Here is an 18,238-nt window from a genome sequence, read left to right as displayed (position 1 = left end):
CATTTTAAACCAACATTAAGACAAGACAGACAATACGCTAACTAAGAATAGTACAATATACACATATATATACATACATACATACATAAGTCACTCATAAATAAATAGTTGGAAAAGAAACATGTGTAGTTGTAGCAGCAAACAGTGTGTTAAGTGGATGCGTTGTACAGGGAGATGGCCACAGGCAGGAATGATTTCCTGTGTCGTTCAGTGGTGCTTTTCGGTAATCTCAGTCTCTCACTGAACGAGCTCCTGTGACTGACCAGCATGTCATGGAGTGGGTGGGAGGTGTTATCCAACATTGTCTTTATCTTGGACAGCATCCGCCTCTCCGACACCACCTTGAGGGAGTCCAGCTCCATCCCCACAACATTGCTGGCCTTACGGATCAGTTTATTAAGTCTGTTGGCATCTGCGACCCTCAGCCTGCTCCCCCAGCATGCAACAGCATAGAGGATCGCACTGGCCACCACAGACTCATAGAAAATCCTCAGCATTTTCTGGCAGATGTTGAAGGACCTCAGTCGCCTCAAAAAATAGAGACGACTCTGGCCCTTCCTGTAAAGTGCTGTGGTGTTTTTAGCCCAGTCCAGTTTATTGTCAATGTGTACTCCAAGGTATTTATAGTCCTCCACAATGTCAACACTGACCCCCTGGATTGAAACAGGGGTCAAGTGTTTCCTGGTCTTCCTGAAGTCCACGATCAGTTCCTTGGTCTTTGCCACGTTGAGCTGCAGATGATTCTGCTCACACCACGTGACAAAGGAGTTGACCACAGCCCGGTACTCTGTCTCATCATCCCTGCTGATGCATCCAACCACCGCAGAGTCATCAGAAAACTTCTGAAGATGGCAGGTCTCTGTGCAGTGGCTGAAGATGTGTTTTGGAAGGTGTCATTAAAAGCATTTTGATTAGTACCACCCCAATGAGTCCTGCATGTTTAGCATGCTAGTGTTACTGGTCAACAGCATGCTAACACCCAATTATTTGTTTATTCCTGAAACAATACACAATGCTTGTAGCTGTTCTTTGTTTGGAAGACGATTTGTTTAAGAATGCCAAAGTGACTTAGAGTCCCACACCGCTGCTATGATAATGGCGACTGTGGCTCAGGGGGCAGAGCAGGTCATCTTCCATCTGGTTCAATCCCATATTCCTCCAGTATGCATGCCAAAGATACTGAACCCTGAGTTACCCCTTATGCATCCATTAGCATGTCAATGTGTACGTGACTAGATAAAACGATGAATGTGTGTTTGACTGGGTAAATGAAACTTGCAGCTGAAAGTACTTTGAATCCATAGAAAAACAGAATTCGAACAGAATTCGATAGATAAGCAGCAGCTCATTCACCATTTTTAATAAGTAAAAAACATTGAGAAGACATAATGGCTGTTGGCTTTGAATCCCATCATACTACAAAGCTCTCATATTAGTAAATGAGGAGTACAATGTTAAACCCTTGTCTAATCCTGACTTCAGTCACTGAAGTCACATTTTATCTTCACTTGGTCATACATTTGTAATGTTGCAAAACATAACAAAATTAAGATGATTTGTTTTTGTACGACAGCTGGATAGCATAGTGATAAGACCTTTGGAACTTCAGGTCAGGGGTTCGACAGTAAGGGTCCCTAGGCTAGACCCCCCCCCCCCCCCCCCCCCAACTAACCAAGCCTACCTCGGATGAGTGACGGAGACATAACTGGGCTTGGACGTTCTGACTGGAACAGTAGCAAGAGATGAGAACAGGGTGTTGTTGGAATGATACTATGCAAGGAACCACAGCAGAAGGGGTTACATGAAGAGGATGTGGGACCTATGATCTATCAAATCTATAGCACAAGTCACCATCAAGGAGGATCTACCAAGGAGATGCTCTGTCCCCTCTGCTCTTCTGCATAGGCCTGAACCCCCTCAGTGAGATCACTGACATGACGGGGAGATGCAGTACCAGAAGGCAACATTGCAGACATCAAGGACCGCTACAACATCATGAAGAGGCCGCTAGGAAAGATGCAACCACCGAGTACCAGCTGAGGCAAGTCCTGAGGAGTCAGCTGAATGGAAAGAAGAAGATCCAGGCTGTCAACACATACGCCCTGCCTGTGATCAGATATCGTGCTGGGATAATAACCTGGCCAACAGAGAAGAGAAGAAAAGGAGAAGCCACTGACAAGAAGACAAGGACGCTTTTTTACATGTACATATATATATATATATATATATATATATATATATATATATATATATATATACATATATATATATATATATATATAGATAGATATAAGCTGGACTGAAAGACAGCACAGAGGCACTAATCATGGCAGCACAAGAACAAGCTCTGAGTACAAGATCCATAGAGGCTGGGGTCTATCACACCAGGCAAGACCCCAGGTGCAGGCTGTGTAAAGATGCCCCAGAGACAATCCAGCACATAACAGCAGGGTGCAAGATGATAGCAGGCAAGGCATACATGGAACGCCATAACCAAGTGGCCGGCATAGTGTACAGGAACATCTGTGCCGAGTATAACCTGGAAGTCCCGAGGTCAAAATGGGAGATGCCCCCAAGGGTGGTGGAGAATGACCGAGCTAAGATCCTGTGGGACTTCCAGATACAGACGGACAAAATGGTGATGGCTAACCAACCGGACATAGTGGTGGTAGACAAACCGAAGAAGACGGCCGTAGTGATCGATGTAGCGGTTCCGAATGACAGCAATATCAGGAAGAAGGAACACGAGAAGCTGGAGAAATACCAAGGGCTCAGAGAAGAGCTCGAGAGGATGTGGAGGGTGAAGGTGACGGTGGTCCCCGTGGTAATCGGAGCACTAGGTGCGGTGACTCCCAAGCTAGGCGAGTGGCTCCAGCAGATCCCGGGAACAACATCGTCCGGAAGAGCGCAGTCCTGGGAACAGCTAAGACACTGCGCAGGACCCTCAAGCTCCCACATATATATATATATATATATATATATATATATATACATATATATATATATATTAGGGGTGCAACGATATTCGTATCAATATTGAACCGTTCGATACAGTGCTTTCGGTTCGGTACGCATATGTATGAACAATACAACATTTGTAATTTATTTTATCAATTTTCCTTCTGACGATGCTGTCTGTGTTGAGCGCTCAGTGAATCTGCGTTCGACTACTCCGCCTAGGCTGCACTGTCCAGCGCAGATCCACTGAGCGCTCAACACAGACAGCATCGTCAGAAGGAAGAGTGCAGGGCACCTCCCCCACCCTCATTCAGATCTGGCGTTTGGAATTATTTTGGTTTTCATGTGACGTATGACCCTGAAGGTAAGCGAGTCATGGACTAAAGTAAAACAGTATGTTGGATGTGCCATGCAATGCTCAATTACATTGGTGTGAACTAGTGTGTTAGCGCAGTTAGCTCGTTAACGTGTTGGCCGTCTAGCCCCATGCACGGAGCGATCGGCGGTAGCTCGTTAACGGAGATTTGCCGTGTTGTGGCGTTAAGGTCATTTCAACGAGATTAACCTGAAAGCACTAGTGGGAACACAACGAATATGACTGCACATTTACGGCGACATCATCCTAGTGCAAAGACAAGTGGAAGCAGACAAAAAAAAGCAAGCATGCTACTAACTTTAGCCGAGTCATTTAGACAGCTGTTAGCACAGGATTCTCCTTATGCTGCTGAGAATATAGCCCAGAAGAAGCGGATAGTATAGCTTTTATTTTGGAAAGAGCCATTTCTCTGTAATAAACTCTCTTTTCCAAAGATGAGTGATTCCTCAATCAGATACAGGGCTCGCAATATCGCCAGCCCGACGTCCCGGAGCTAGCGATTTTTTCAGTCGGGCTACCAAAATCTATCTCTTCCCTGCCCGTCGGGCTATTGTAGGAAAAATATATGTCAATGCTTTTGCATTCTTTCAGAAATGTAGCTGGGTAATTATAGAATAGAATAGAATAGAATTCAACTTTATTGTCATTGCACATGCACAGGTACAGGGCAACGAAATGCAGTTTGCATCCATCCAGAAGTGCTTTAGTGATATAGATATATTACAATATATATTAGCAATAATATAGATATGTAAGTATATTACAGAAATGGGTCTATTATGGTATGTTATAATGTACACGGTATGAAGTATGTTGTGAATATTCTATAACTATAAGTATGTACAGGCTGTAGTGAGTACAAACTATGTACAGGATATGAACAGGATATAAATATGAAAAACTATACAGAATATGAAATAAATAACTTTACAGAATCTGGGATATACAGCTATACAGAAATGGGAACTATGCAAGTTGCAAACAGTTGTAGGATTAAAAATTATCGAATGCACAGAATGATTATTTACACAGAGCTATACAGTAGTGCAGTTAAGATAAGTGAGGGTGTAGATAGTTTCTACAGAGGCTATATAAAGTGCTAGTGGTTGTGAGTGGTGGTTCACTCCATGTTATTATTGTGTTTGAGGGTACAGTTGTCCATTGTGGGTGTGTGTATGTTCAGTCCATGAGTTTAATGTGGGTCAGATGTCAGGAGGCAGAGTTCAGGAGTCTGACAGCTGTGGGGAAGAAGCTGTTCCGGTACCTGGTGGTCTTAGTCCGGAGGCTCCTGTGGCGCCTCCCAGAGGGCAGGAGGGTGAAGAGTCCATGTGATGGGTGACTGGGGTCTTTGATGATTTTCCCAGCCCTTTTCAGACACCGCTTCCTGTAGATGTCTTTTATGGCAGGAAGTGGTGCTCCGGCGATGCGCTGGGCAGTTTTCACGACCCTCTGCAACGCCTTCCGGTCCGAGGCAGAGCAGTTCCCGTACCAGACTGTTATACAGTTGGTCAGGATGCTCTCGATGGTGCAGCGATAGAAGTTCACCAGGATGTCTGAGGACAGGTGGTTCTTCCTCAGAGTCCTCAAGAAGAAGAGGCGCTGGTGAGCCTTCTTGACCAGCTTGGAGCAGTTGGTCGTCCAGGTGAGATCCTCGGAGATGTGGACTCCCAGGAACTTGAAGCTGCTCACACGCTCCACAGCCGTCCCCTTAATGTGGATGGGTGGATGTGGGTCAGCATTCCTCCTGTAGTCCACGATGAGCTCCTTGGTCTTCTCGGTGTTAAGCAGCAGGTTGTTTGTGTCGCACCACTCAGCCAGACGATCCACCTCCTCCCTGTAGGCGGCCTCATCGTTGTCACTGATGAGGCCAATCACCGTGGTGTCATCTGCAAACTTAATGATGGTGTTGGAACCATCAGCAGGTCTGCAGTCGTGGGTGAAGAGGGAGTAGAGGAAAGGGCTCATCACACAGCCTTGTGGTACACCGGTGTTCATTGTGATGGTAGATGAGCAGCGGTTATCCAGCCGGACATGTTGGGGGCGGTTGGTCAGGAAGTCCAGTAACCATTTGCAGATGAGGGAACTGATGCCCAGGTCTGTCAGTTTCCTGATGAGTTGTGAGGGGTGGATTGTATTGAATGCTGAACTGAAGTCTATAAACAGCATTCTGGCGTAGGTGTTGTTGTTGTCCAGGTGTGAGAGGACAGAGTGCATTGCGATGGAGACTGCATCCTCTGTGCTCCTGTTCCGGCGGTATGCGAATTGGTGGGGGTCCAGGGTGGGGGGGAGACAGGATTTGAAGTGTGCTAGGACCAGTCGCTCTAAGCACTTAGTGATGATGGGGGTGAGTGCTACTGGGCGGTAATCATTGAGGCAAGATGGGTTGGAGTTTTTGGGTATCGGGACGATGGAGGTGGATTTGAAGCAGGCCAGTACCACAGCGTGGGCCAAGGACAGATTGAATATGTCTGTGAGCACTCCTGCAAGCTCCCCAGAACACGCTCTGAGAACACGCCCGGGGATGCCATCAGGGCCTGCAGCCTTGTGGACATTGATCCTGCTCAGCACCGCTCCTACATCGGTGGGGGAGAGAGTCATAGGTTGGTGGTCTGGCGTCATGTCTGCTTTGGTTGTGGTTGTGGGGTTCCCTCGCTCAAAACGAGCATAAAAGTTGTTGAGCTCGTTGAGGAAGGAGACATCAGAGGATGCGGGGGAGGGTTTGGTGGTCCTGTAGTCTGTGATGGTCTGGAGTCCTTGCCACATGCGTCGGGGGTTGGAGTTGGAGAAGTGTTCTTCTACCTTCTTTTTGTAATGGTGTTTGGCTTTTTTGATGCCCTTCTTTAGATTAGCCCTGGCTGTACTGTAGGCGTGTGCATCTCCTGACCTAAAGGCAGTGTTGCGGGCCTTCAGGAGGAGACGAACATCCCGGTTCATCCAAGGCTTCTGGTTGGGGTACATGGTGATCATATGTCATTGGCATCGGTGAGCCACTGCCAATATGTGACATATTGAAGTCGCGTTTGAATTTGCGCTTGTTTTTTTGCTTTCACTTTGCAATCGCGCGAACTGTGTATAGAGAGCGACAGCACTGATCTGTGAGTGATGATAATTTGTGCACCAATTCCTCTGACATCGTCTTATTAATCGTTAGCTTACTATGCAAACATGACAAGTGAAATCTCCCGCAGCAAGCTTAAACATGTGAGAGGTTGATCGCGCAGAGAATCGCTGAGCTTATGTGAGTGCGTGTGTAAAAGCATTTCAGTTCTGCTGAGCCAAATAAGACAGGTCAGGGTGAAGAAGTGACAGCCAAAGAAAAGCTTACCACAAAACGGAGAAGTTATGACAAATGAGACTATAAGGCAAAAAGAAAGTGCAGCTTTATGGTTTCATGGACAAAATAATTTCTGTGGCTGCAATATGACGAGCTAAATAACCAGGGCTGCACATAAGTGGTCCGCAGGTGCGCATTCGCTGTCAAAATAAAAAACACGCACAAGGGTTAGGGTTAAATTTAAAAACTGTATTTTTGAGTTAAAATATATATTTATAATTTTAATAAATGACAAATTAAAAATGCATGAACATTTTTTGTATCGAAAAAATATCGAACCGTGACACCAAAGTATCGAACCGAACCGAACCGTGAATTTTGTGTATCGTTGCACCCCATAGATATATATATATATATGTGTGTATATATATATATATATATATACACACACACATATATATATATATATATATATATATATACACATATATATATATATACATATATATATATATATATATGTGTATATATATGTGTATATATATATATGTATATATATATATGTATATATATATATATATGTGTGTGTATATATATATATATATATATATGTATTGTAGGGTAATTTCCAATAAACCAAGTTCAAAAAAGAAGAGTCTATGGCTGACGCGTGTTCCTGGTTTCCAAAAGAAATGCTTCCAGTTGCATTTTGATTTGAAGACTGTTTATTTATTACAAACTGAAGATGTAACAATGAACTCCTTCCTAAAAGGCATGAAAGTTCCAAAAAATAGCAGTTATCCAGAACTAGCTGTGCACACGGTCAGAAAACCGTGAGACTCCTAACCTCTCTGTCCATGCTCCTCCCCTTCCCTCTCACACAGGGTTTTATGCTACTATTGCACTTACATAATTAAAGTGAGAGGTACCCCCTTTTAGGTTCCAATCCCAAAACAGTGACTTAAAATTACTTTATGTAAACACATATATTTTCACATTTATTAATCCTGAAAAGATGACCTATGTAATGAATCTATGAATTATAAAACAAACATGAACTCAATCGTAAATAAAAATATAAAGCAATGTAAAGCGCTTACATTACCAGCCCCTAATTGTTCTAATAATGTATTGCCTTAGAACAATTACCACATTTTTTAACTTTACAAACTTAATATGAACCACGTTTAGACATATCCAATGTTTAAACACATGACAAAATATTATTTATAGACAAATGAATTGTCCAATACTTTGCCAATCAGCTTTGCAAAGTATATTAAGGCTGGTTTCTGTCCATTTCCAAAAGAACAGATGAAAAAGAATAAGAAAGAAAAGAAGGAAAGAGAGAAAGAAGGAAAGAGCCAGAGGTTGCTAGCACATGGCTCATCGTAGGGGCTTAGTCTTTACCACTAGCCCATTCAGATTCCACAAGCAGACAAATCTTGGTGATGGGTCTGTCCAAAACATTAGTCTTTGTCTTTATCCGTACTCGGCGAACGAGACCCTTCTTGTCTGGAACAGTTTTGATGATCTTTCCCATAATCCATGAGTTTCGTGGTGCACAGTCGTCCACAAGAAGAACGACATCTCCTTCTGCAAAGTTTCTTGATGCTGTGGCCCACCGCTGACGTTCCTGAAGTTGAGGTAGGTATTCTTTAGTCCATCTCTTCCAAAATAGATTGGACATATATTGCACCTGTTTCCATCTACGTCGTGAGTAGAGGTCATTCTGGTCAAACAATCCTGGAGGCAATGAAGGTTTTGTTTTCAACAACAAAAGATGATTAGGTGTCAGAGCCTCCAAATCATTTGGGTCGCTTGATGCCCTGGTGATTGGTCGGCTGTTGATGATCGACTCTGCCTCACATAAGACTGTATGAAGGCATTCTTCTTCCAGAACTTGTTCTCTCACAGTAGAATTCAGCACTTTTCGTATTGATCTTATCAACCTCTCCCATGCTCCGCCATGATGTGAAGCAGTGGGAGGGTTAAATGTCCACTTAATTCCATGCTGTTGAAATAGATGCTGAAACGGTGAAGTGTTCCAGTCAGTGACTGCTTCCTTCAGCTCACGATTGGCAGCAACAAAATTCGTCCCATTATCTGAGCGAATCTCCTTCACTTGTCCTCTCCGTGCTATGAAGCGCCGGATTGCATTTATGCATGAATCTGTGTCTAATGATGAGGCCAGCTCTATGTGTACTGCACGAACCGCTAAACAAGTGAATATAACACCGTATCTTTTTAAGATGGTTCTTCCACGTCTTACTTCGAATGGGCCAAAGTAGTCTACACCAACCCGGGTGAAGGGTGGATCATCTGGCAGCACTCGCTCTCGTGGAAGATCAGCCATCAGTTGTTTCCCAATTCTCCCATGCAAGCGACGACATGTCACACTTTGCGATGATCTTTCTAATGGCTGTGTTGGCACTTGGGATCCAAAACTTCTGTCGCAATTCAGAGAGCATGTGATTGCGCCCTCCATGCCCAGTTTCTTCATGTATATGTTGGAGGACTAAGTCAGAAATGTGAAAGTCTCTAGACAGGATAATAGGCTGCTTAGCGATTTCCGGCATAGCTGCCCAGCTCAATCTTCCACCAACTCTCAACAGATCTTCCTGTAGTACAGGGTTCAGTTTGTATAAGTGGCTATTGCGCTTCACACTTTGTTCCTTGTGAAGAGCTGAAACCTCTTCCGAGAATTTCTCCTTTTGGCAAAATCTGATTATATCGAGCTCTGCTTGATTCAGGTCTTCCACTGAAATTTGTGTAGGCTTAAAGCTTGTCCTGAAACTGTCAATCTGACTTTGCCTCAGCTGTCGATCATTGTCAAGGCTATTCTCCACACTGGTTACGCATAGCTCTTTACGTTTTTGACAGAGACTCCAAAGTAAGGCTTTAAGTTTCAGGAACCACGCCACCACTCTTTTCAACTTTGTCCATGATGAGAAGTAATTTATCAGTCTCTTGAATGGAGCAACATTTTCTTCCACCTCTATCTTGTTAACTGTGGCTCTCTTGATCTCAGGATCACCAGAAGTGATTTCCGAACAATTCAGTGGAGTGTTAGGCCAAAACTCCACTGGACTGCGAAGAAAATCTGGCCCAGACACCCACGTTCTGTTCTTCATAAATTCATCTACTCTTTGCCCTCTTGAGGCGCAGTCAGCAGGATTCTTGTCTGTGCTGATGTGTTTCCACTGTTCCACATCAGAGCCTTTCAGAATAGCTGCAACTCTGTTTGCCACAAACGTACGAAAACGCGTGGTCTCATTCCGGAGATACTGGAGCACCACCGTACTGTCTGTCCAAAAACCGATTCTACAAGGTTCAGTTGTAGCTCTCTTCTCAGGACACTATCCATCCTAATGGCTACTGTAGCAGCAGTCAATTCCAGGCGGGGTATGGTAGGAGGCCTGAGAGGCGCCACTCTGGACTTGCCCATCATAAATGCACATTGTGTCTCATTGCTCGTGTTACGCATGAGTAGGTAGCTGACTGAGCCATATGCATCCTCACTTGCGTCTGCAAAGTGATGTAGTTGTGCAAATACATCATTTCCAAAATCTTTGGGCTTGAAACATCTTGCAACTGAGAAGTGTTCCAAAGCAGGAAGGCTGGTTAACCAGTCAGTCCACCGCCTCTTTATGTGCTCAGGTAAGTCGTCATCCCACCCGATCTTCAATCTGCACAATTCCTGCAGGGTAATCTTTGCTGGCAAGACTGCTGGCGCCAAAATGCCTAATGGGTCATACACTGATCCAATGACAGAAAGAAGTCCTCTTCTTGTGAATGGGCGATCTTTGATGTTGATCTTAAATCTGAATGTGTCTGACTCAACACACCAATTGAGACCAAGGGCCCTCTCAAGTGGAAGTTTGCCATGATCCATGTCCAGGCTTTTCATTTCTGCTGCCAGTTCAGACTTTGGGATGGAGTCAAGCACCTTCCTTCGGTTGCTCACCCATTTGTTGAGACGGAAGCCTCCGTTGGCACAGATTTTCATTAGATCTTGACACATTGATATAGCTGCCTCCTCCGTAGCGACAGACTTGAGACAGTCATCAACGTAAAAGTTCTGCAATACTGTTTGAACAACTTCAGCTCTGAACTGCCTACTCTGGTCTTCAGCACACTTCCTCAAAGCGAAATTGGCACAACTGGGTGAGGATGTGGCCCCAAACAAATGCACAGTCATCTTGTGCTCAGTCAAAGCTTGATTGCAGTCGCCACCTGTCCACCAGAGGAACCTAAGTAAGTCAGAGTCACCGTCAGGCACCTTCACCTGGTGAAACATTGCTTCAACGTCTGCCATAATTGCAACAGGTTCCTGTCTAAATCGTATGACAACACCAATGAGACTGCTGGTCAAATCTGGACCCTGAAGAAGTTGATCATTCAGGGATGTGCCCTGATAGGATGCTGCACAGTCGAACACAACTCTTAATTTCTGCTTCACAGGGTGGTACACGGCGTGATGGGGTATATACCACACTTTTCCTTCTTTGTGCGCCAGTTCATCATTTGACAGTTGTACTGCATAGCCCTTTTTAAGAAGGTCTTCCATGAAGTCTGTGTACTCTTGTCGGAAGCAGTCATTCCTGAGAAATTTAAGCCTCAAGTTACGTGCTCGTTGTTCAGCGACTGAGCGATTATTTGGCATGTTGACCAATCTGTTCTTCAGAGGTAGACATATTGTATAGTGGCCATCCATCAGTTTTGCAGATTCCATGGCCATGCCCATAAACTGATGGTCCTCTCTTGACATTTCCACTTCATCATGTTTTCCTCCCTCTGGAAAATCCACCATGAACTGTTGAAGCCACAGGTTCTCTAAACGGCTCACTGATATGCGGTTTGCATTAGCCTTGGCTGGGTTTCTCTTGTCTGCATGACAGCCAGTTTCTCTCAAAGGTCCATTCACAGTCCAACCTAGCTTGGTTCTTACAGCATACGGTCCATTACCTACACTGCTTACAACCTCCCATGGCTCCATTGCTTTAGGTACATTTGCTCCGATGAGCAATCCAATGTCAGTCTCAATTCGAGGCAGTTTTACTTCTTTAAGGTAAGGCCACTTTTCGAGATCCTTCTGTAGGGGTATGTTTTCTTTTCCTACAGGTATTGTCCTTTGTGTGAAGACATCTGGCAGATCAATAAAGTCGTCACCAGATAAACTACTGACCTCCAAGCCTGACACTACATGAGTACAGACAGGTTTCTCTTCATTCATAGTTTTCAGTAGTATGTCAGTTTTCCTTCCAGTGATCTTCAATTTGTCCATTAATGTCTCTGTACAGAATGTGGCAGAGCTTCCTGGGTCCAAGAAGGCGTAAGTCTGCACTACTACACTTCCCTTTTTGGCTTTGACCTGTACAGGAACTATTGCAAGTGTGCAGTTATCTTCCCCGGCCCCAGTTGGCCCACAATCCTCAGACTCTGCACAGACAAAGGCACTTAAGATCGTTTGACTTTCACTGTTCTTAGTTTTCTTCTCTGTGTCAGCGTCTGTGTCCCTTTTCTTAATATGCAACAATGTATGATGAGCAAGAGAACATACCTCACAGCTCACCTTTCTCTTACAAAGTTTGCTCATGTGACCTCGCTTCAAACAGCTAAAACACAGTCCTTTGCCTTTCAAAAATTCCAACTTTTCATTGTGTGGCTTGCCCTTAAACTTACCACACAGGTCTATGATGTGCCCACCGTTACAGAACAGACATGCCTGTGGAGTGGGTTTCACATAATTTGTGTTTTCCATTGGCTTTGTGTCTTTCTCCTGCATGTCCAATGGTATGGCACTGGTGGTGAATGACTTCTTCATTACAACCCTTTTCTGATCCTTGTTACTGTTTTGTTTAATGGTGAATGGTTTAGCAGTGGTGCTATCCTTTATGTCACCAAAAACAGGGTGAAGTGCAATTTTGGCTTGTTTATTAACCCTTTAGAGCCGATCGGAGCGGGAACGCTCTGTTATGCGTAACTATTTTTAAATCCCAGTAGCACTGCAACCACGTAAGCTAGCGCAAAAATTTTTTTTGCATATGAAACCGGAGGAGTTGTACTTACATCTGATGCCATCAGCTTGTCCTAGGTCACGGTTTCCTTCCACATAAAGCTTTGCAAAAACTGCATAAAAAGCGCTTGCAGGAACAAAAACATAATATTCCAGAAACACGCTTTACCGATCTGATCAGCTGTTCAAAACACTTCCTACGTTGGAATAGACGTCAGCGCGAACTTTTGCATTTCCGCCATTACCTGCCCGAAACCGGAAGTGACGTCATTTTCGCGGAAATGTAGTCTTTTTTGCGATCAGGGCCTCAGGGCCTATACTGCTCTTTTTAAAAGTTATCTTTGACTTTATGACTTTCTGTGTGGTTTCTGGGATGCTGAGGACTCATATTGCACTGCTGGAAATAGTTTATTTTGATGCATATGCTGCTTTTTTGCAAATTTGCAGTATAATATTTATTTTCATTTTTCCTGCAGTGTATAAAAATTGGTGTATTTCAAAAATAAAACTATGAAGACACTCAAAATAAATTTCCTGTGGTGGGAAACTATTTTGTGCAACTTTTTTGTATTTACAGTTTTGAGGGATAAGACTCTTAAATTTCTCTAACTACAAATATATGTTAAAAAATCAAAAACGATTTTCAATTTTTTTGTAGTTTATTGCACTTTTTTGCAATTTATGTAATTACTATGCACTTAATGAATACATATTATTAAAATCTGGGCTATAATGGTTGTATTGATGTATAGCAACTTGAAATGCTCCCAAAAATGGCTCCACAGCATGTAAAAATATAATATAAGCTCTGGCGGACTTGGTTCTATGGTAGGTCTTAAAGGGTTAATAAACTCCACCAAATCCTTGAACTTGACTCTTCTGTCGCCTCGCTCTTGCATACCACACACAACAGATCTCCACCTTTCACGTAACTTGTATGGAAGTTTTGCTACAATGGCTTTCAAGCTTGCGACGTTATCAAGTTCCTCCATGTAACTCACTTCAGCCATGGTGTTACAGCAAGCTGTCAGAAAGAGTGAAAACGCATTTAAAGCTTCTGCATCTTCTGGCTTGATAGGTGCCCAGTTTGAGACCTTGTTCATGTAGGCTACAGCAACTTTGTAGTCATTTCCAAAATGCTCTTTAAGGAGCTGTTTAGCCTTGTGATAGCCTACATCTGGCTTCATATGAAGGCAGCTCTTTATTAGCTCTTTCGGCTGTCCATTAGTGAACTGCTCTAAGAAGTAGAGGCGGTCCTTAGGACTTTCAGTGCGAGACTCTACTCCGTGCTCAAAGGCGCTTACAAATGTATTGTAATCTAGAGGATCACCACTAAAGGTAGGGATGTCTAAAGGTGGCAATGTCATCATTTTTTGTTGTTTCACCATCAGCTCAGTTATATTATTCTGACGTGTCATAACAGTACAGAGCGTTTCAACTGCTTGTTCATCTGCTGCAAAATCCACTCTAGACTGCTGCGTACCAATAGGGTGATTTTGTAAAGGCATGAATTCCCCATATCCATTTTCTGTGTTGGTGACTGGAGTTTGACTTACAGGTAATGGTATGAATCCAGAATCAATAGTCGTTGGGTATGCAGGACTCACATGTGACGAGCGCTCATTTTCAAAACTCTCTAATACCTTTAATTTAGCATCAGAGGCGGCAATAGCAGTTTGCAGATCTAGCTGCTCTCTTTTTGCTTTCAACTCAGTTTCCTGTCGTTCAAGCTCTTGTTTTTGTTTGAGAGCAGTTGCTTGTGCGAGCAATGTGGCCCTCTCCATTTCAGCTTTGAGGCGTACTGAGGAAGCAGTGGACACTTGGCTCCCAACGGCTGACCTGCGCTTCCTGCTTTTACTGCTTAATGCAGCGGACATCACAGAAACACTGTCGGAAGGCTGGATGTCTGCATCACACTGTTTAGCTTGTTCTGTGCGCTCCTCAGCTGCTTTAACCCACGTTTCCACATGTTGCATAAATCCACGAATACGACTAGCATTAGGTTCATACCAAGCACTTTGGTCCTTTTCAAATTCTTCCTCATGCATTAATACTCTCAAACTATCATTTATCTTACACAGTTCTCCAAATGAATCTTGGTAGTCTAAACGCAATTTCTGCTTAACAGCATTCACGTTAGCATCATCTTCCATTAGCCGTTCGAGCTGATTAGCTTGGCTAGTTAGGTGGCCTAGCTTAGCCTTTCTAGACTGGGTCAACCTCTGCAGCTTTTCCTCGACAGCCTTTTCTGTCATTTTTGATTCTCTTTTTCCACACACTAGTTCTTCATCACTCTCATGCATTATGACAAATTTCCACAGTAGCAAAGCTTGTTTTCACTGCTTACCGTGATTCTTCCTCCAAGTAGGCTATTACCTTCAATCCACAGTGCACGGCGTTGCTAAACATGATCCTTTTCAGTATTCCTTTTCCCAAAAAAGGAGCAAGAGGGGTTTTCTGACTAAATGTAGGGTAATTTCCAATAAACCAAGTTCAAAAAAGAAGAGTCTATGGCTGACGCGTGTTCCTGGTTTCCAAAAGAAATGCTTCCAGTTGCATTTTGATTTGAAGACTGTTTATTTATTACAAACTGAAGATGTGACAATGAACTCCTTCCTAAAAGGCATGACAGTTCCAAAAAATAGCAGTTATCCAGAACTAGCTGTGCACACGGTCAGAAAACCGTGAGACTCCTAACCTCTCTGTCCATGCTCCTCCCCTTCCCTCTCACACAGGGTTTTATGCTACTATTGCACTTACATACTTAAAGTGAGAGGTACCCCCTTTTAGGTTCCAATCCCAAAACAGTGACTTAAAATTACTTTATGTAAACACATATATTTTCACATTTATTAATCCTGAAAAGATGACCTATGTAATGAATCTATGAATTATAAAACAAACATGAACTCAATCGTAAATAAAAATATAAAGCAGACGTCTGGCGCTTACATGTATATATGTATATATATATACACACACACACACACATATATATATGAACAACCGCAGCTGACACAAAGTGCTGTACATTGGAACTATATAATAAAATTACATAAGATATAAATAAAAGCAAAAGTAAAATAATTAATTAAATAACTAATTTCATTACAAGAGAAACTGAGTCTCACTGAGGTTAAAAGCCAAAAGCGGGATTTAAGACGTGATTTAAAAGTGGACAGTGAAGTTTAGGATAATCTGACAGTGCTAACCTGTCAGATTATCCTAAACTATGACAAGAATAGGAAGACAAAGTTTTTCATTTGCATGAGTGCAAAGCCTGCCTTGTGATTGTGAGCTATTGTGCAGTGATGTTAGCACCCAGAACCGGGTTTGAAGAGTAGCTGGTGCCATGCTCCATGCCAGAGCTGCCACAACTCAGCGGCTGGTTAAGGGTGATGGAGAGAATGCGGCAATCCATTGGCTGCAGGCTTAGTATATTTCAGTCGGTGTAGTCCAATGGCAAGCGAGAGAGAGAGAGAGAGACCTGGTTTCTCTATCACTAATCTTGTCCGCGCAATACACTCGGTCTGCGAGAGCAATTAGATTCAGCACCGTTTCCAGTGCCTCTGCAGTGACTCATTGAAACATCTTCTGTGCTGATAAAGCCGCATCTCTATTCTCCCATACCACACACACACACACACACACACACTCAGTCTGTCTCAAAGACACATGCTGGACGTACAGTTAACTGTGTTCAGAGCGCAAAGACTGCGCGTCTTACTTTGGATTTGCAGAGCAGCGGGTTGGACGTGGACTTTATTGCGTTTTTCTTATGTGGTGTGTATTTCGCCTGAAGTCGGGACTTACATTTAAGTCAGACGGTGGTGATACAGGCTGAGGTAAGTGCGCTGCCGGCGGGATGTCATGGCGAGCCTCACAGCTTTCCCGAGCGAGAAATAACAGTGTAGATTTATAGAGAAGGGGAGAAGGTCTGTGCGTTTCCATGGGCTGACCCCCTCCTCTGCTGTCTCGCAACATAGCACAGTCCAAAGGGGATTCTTCCAGACACTGGTAACCTTAATAGAATCAGGCTTTTCCTTTTTACAGTTGGAAAAACTGTTAGGAGTCTGGCATGGCGATGTTTTCACCTGAAAACCCCGCAGCACGACAGGCTTGTTCTTGCGCACTTTCATTAGACTCCAGTTCACGTGAACGTGTTGATTAGAGAAACGATTTGCTGCAGTAAAGATGTCGGTTGATGCAGAAGATGATAAACATACATCTCAAATCCCGAACTGCACTTTTTGTTTATTTGTGTATTTCTGTGTAGACACGCAGACTTGGAATCGTGTCTTAAACCAAACTCTGCGCCCGTTGAACAGCTCGGTTACCTTTATTGCGACAACGCCGACACGATAGGCGGATGTATTCCACCAGCTTAAAAACGTTTTTCCCTCTAGGTGGCAAAACGTTTCAACACGCCACACACTCGCGTTTTTCCACAACTCTTGTGTGTATGGGATGCAACAAAGACGGGCATCTTCCAGCAGGACTTCTCTGCGTGCGTCTCTATCGAAGCATCCACAAGATGGTGGTGTGGATATCTGTACGTGGATTTTGAGAAAAAGGGAGGAAAAAAACAGGAAAAAAGGCGGTTAGAGTGGAAGGTTGAGTGGGGTTTGTCTCTTGCGTGGATATTTACAGCTTCATCGCTGCTAATGCTGTGGTTTCAATGGATCTGTGGCATTCACACTGGCTCCGTAACAGCAGCAGATTGCAGTTCCACACAGGCTGCTGGTTTAAAAACGGATGACCTTGTATGTGTTGTCATTCATGAACGCACAATGGAGTGGTGAACTTGGTGCAAAAGGGACCATAAAAACATAGACACACCCAGAAAATAGATGTGATGTGTGAACATCAGGTGAAACATATGTTTTGCATTTGAAAGCCGCTGCAGGAGTATTATTGATTATTATTGATAATCATATGATTCTCTAAAGAAATACATTCTTCAAACACCAAGACTTGAGTTTAGCAAAGCTTTGATTCATTCTGATGTGTGTGTGTGTGGGGGGGGGGGGGGGGGGTAACTCTCTCTCATGTTCAAAGAAGGGTGCTTGAAAGCATCATCTCTCTTAGAGAATGTTTTTACTGTTGCATGTTGATGGCATGAGCTACGCGCTTGGGCCTACCTTAACTTTTAGTTCATTGTGTCACTGGTGTCCACAGGGGCCAATGCAAAGGGCCGGCTCCTCTGTGATGGTAGAATAAGCAAACAGAGATGGACCCGACTCATGCTTAGCCAGTGGTTGTTCTGCCACCATGTTACCACACATGTGAGGGTGTGGAGTGTGAGTTTACCCCACAATGGCTTCTGTGGGTAGTTCATGTTTTGTCAAGTCAAGTCAAGTCAAGTTTATTTATAGAGCACATTTAAAAACAACCAAGGCTGACCAAAGTGCTGTACAGTAAATACAGATAAAAATACAATAGAACACAATTTCGTAAAACACCTCGCTGATCAAATAAAAAATAAATAAACAAATTAATTAAACCTTTCTAAAAGCCAATGAAAAGAGGTGAGTTTTAAGAGCAGTTTTAAAAGTTTCTAGGCTTTTGGAGAATCTGACGTGAGGAGGTAAACTGTTCCACAGTCTGGGTG

The 18,238-nt window shown here is 43.5% G+C and overlaps 1 protein-coding gene across 1 annotated transcript in view; it reads left to right on the top strand.

The window, feature by feature from the left end:
• The first annotated feature begins 16,174 nt into the window (after positions 1-16,174).
• Positions 16,175-18,238, top strand: part of nlgn4xa (neuroligin 4 X-linked a) — a 125,571-nt gene continuing 123,507 nt past the window's right edge. Inside the window, exon 1 of the mRNA XM_080877630.1 lies at positions 16,175-16,472. The gene's annotated coding sequence lies outside the window, so the exon portion shown is untranslated. The remainder of the gene's footprint in view (positions 16,473-18,238) is intronic.

The sequence above is a fragment of the Rhamphochromis sp. 'chilingali' genome (assembly GCF_963969265.1).
Source record: "Rhamphochromis sp. 'chilingali' genome assembly, chromosome: 3".
In the NCBI taxonomy this organism is placed as follows: Eukaryota; Metazoa; Chordata; class Actinopteri; order Cichliformes; family Cichlidae; genus Rhamphochromis; species Rhamphochromis sp. 'chilingali'.
Note: the sequence above shows the minus strand (reverse complement) of the source record. Positions and strands in the feature narration are given on the sequence as shown.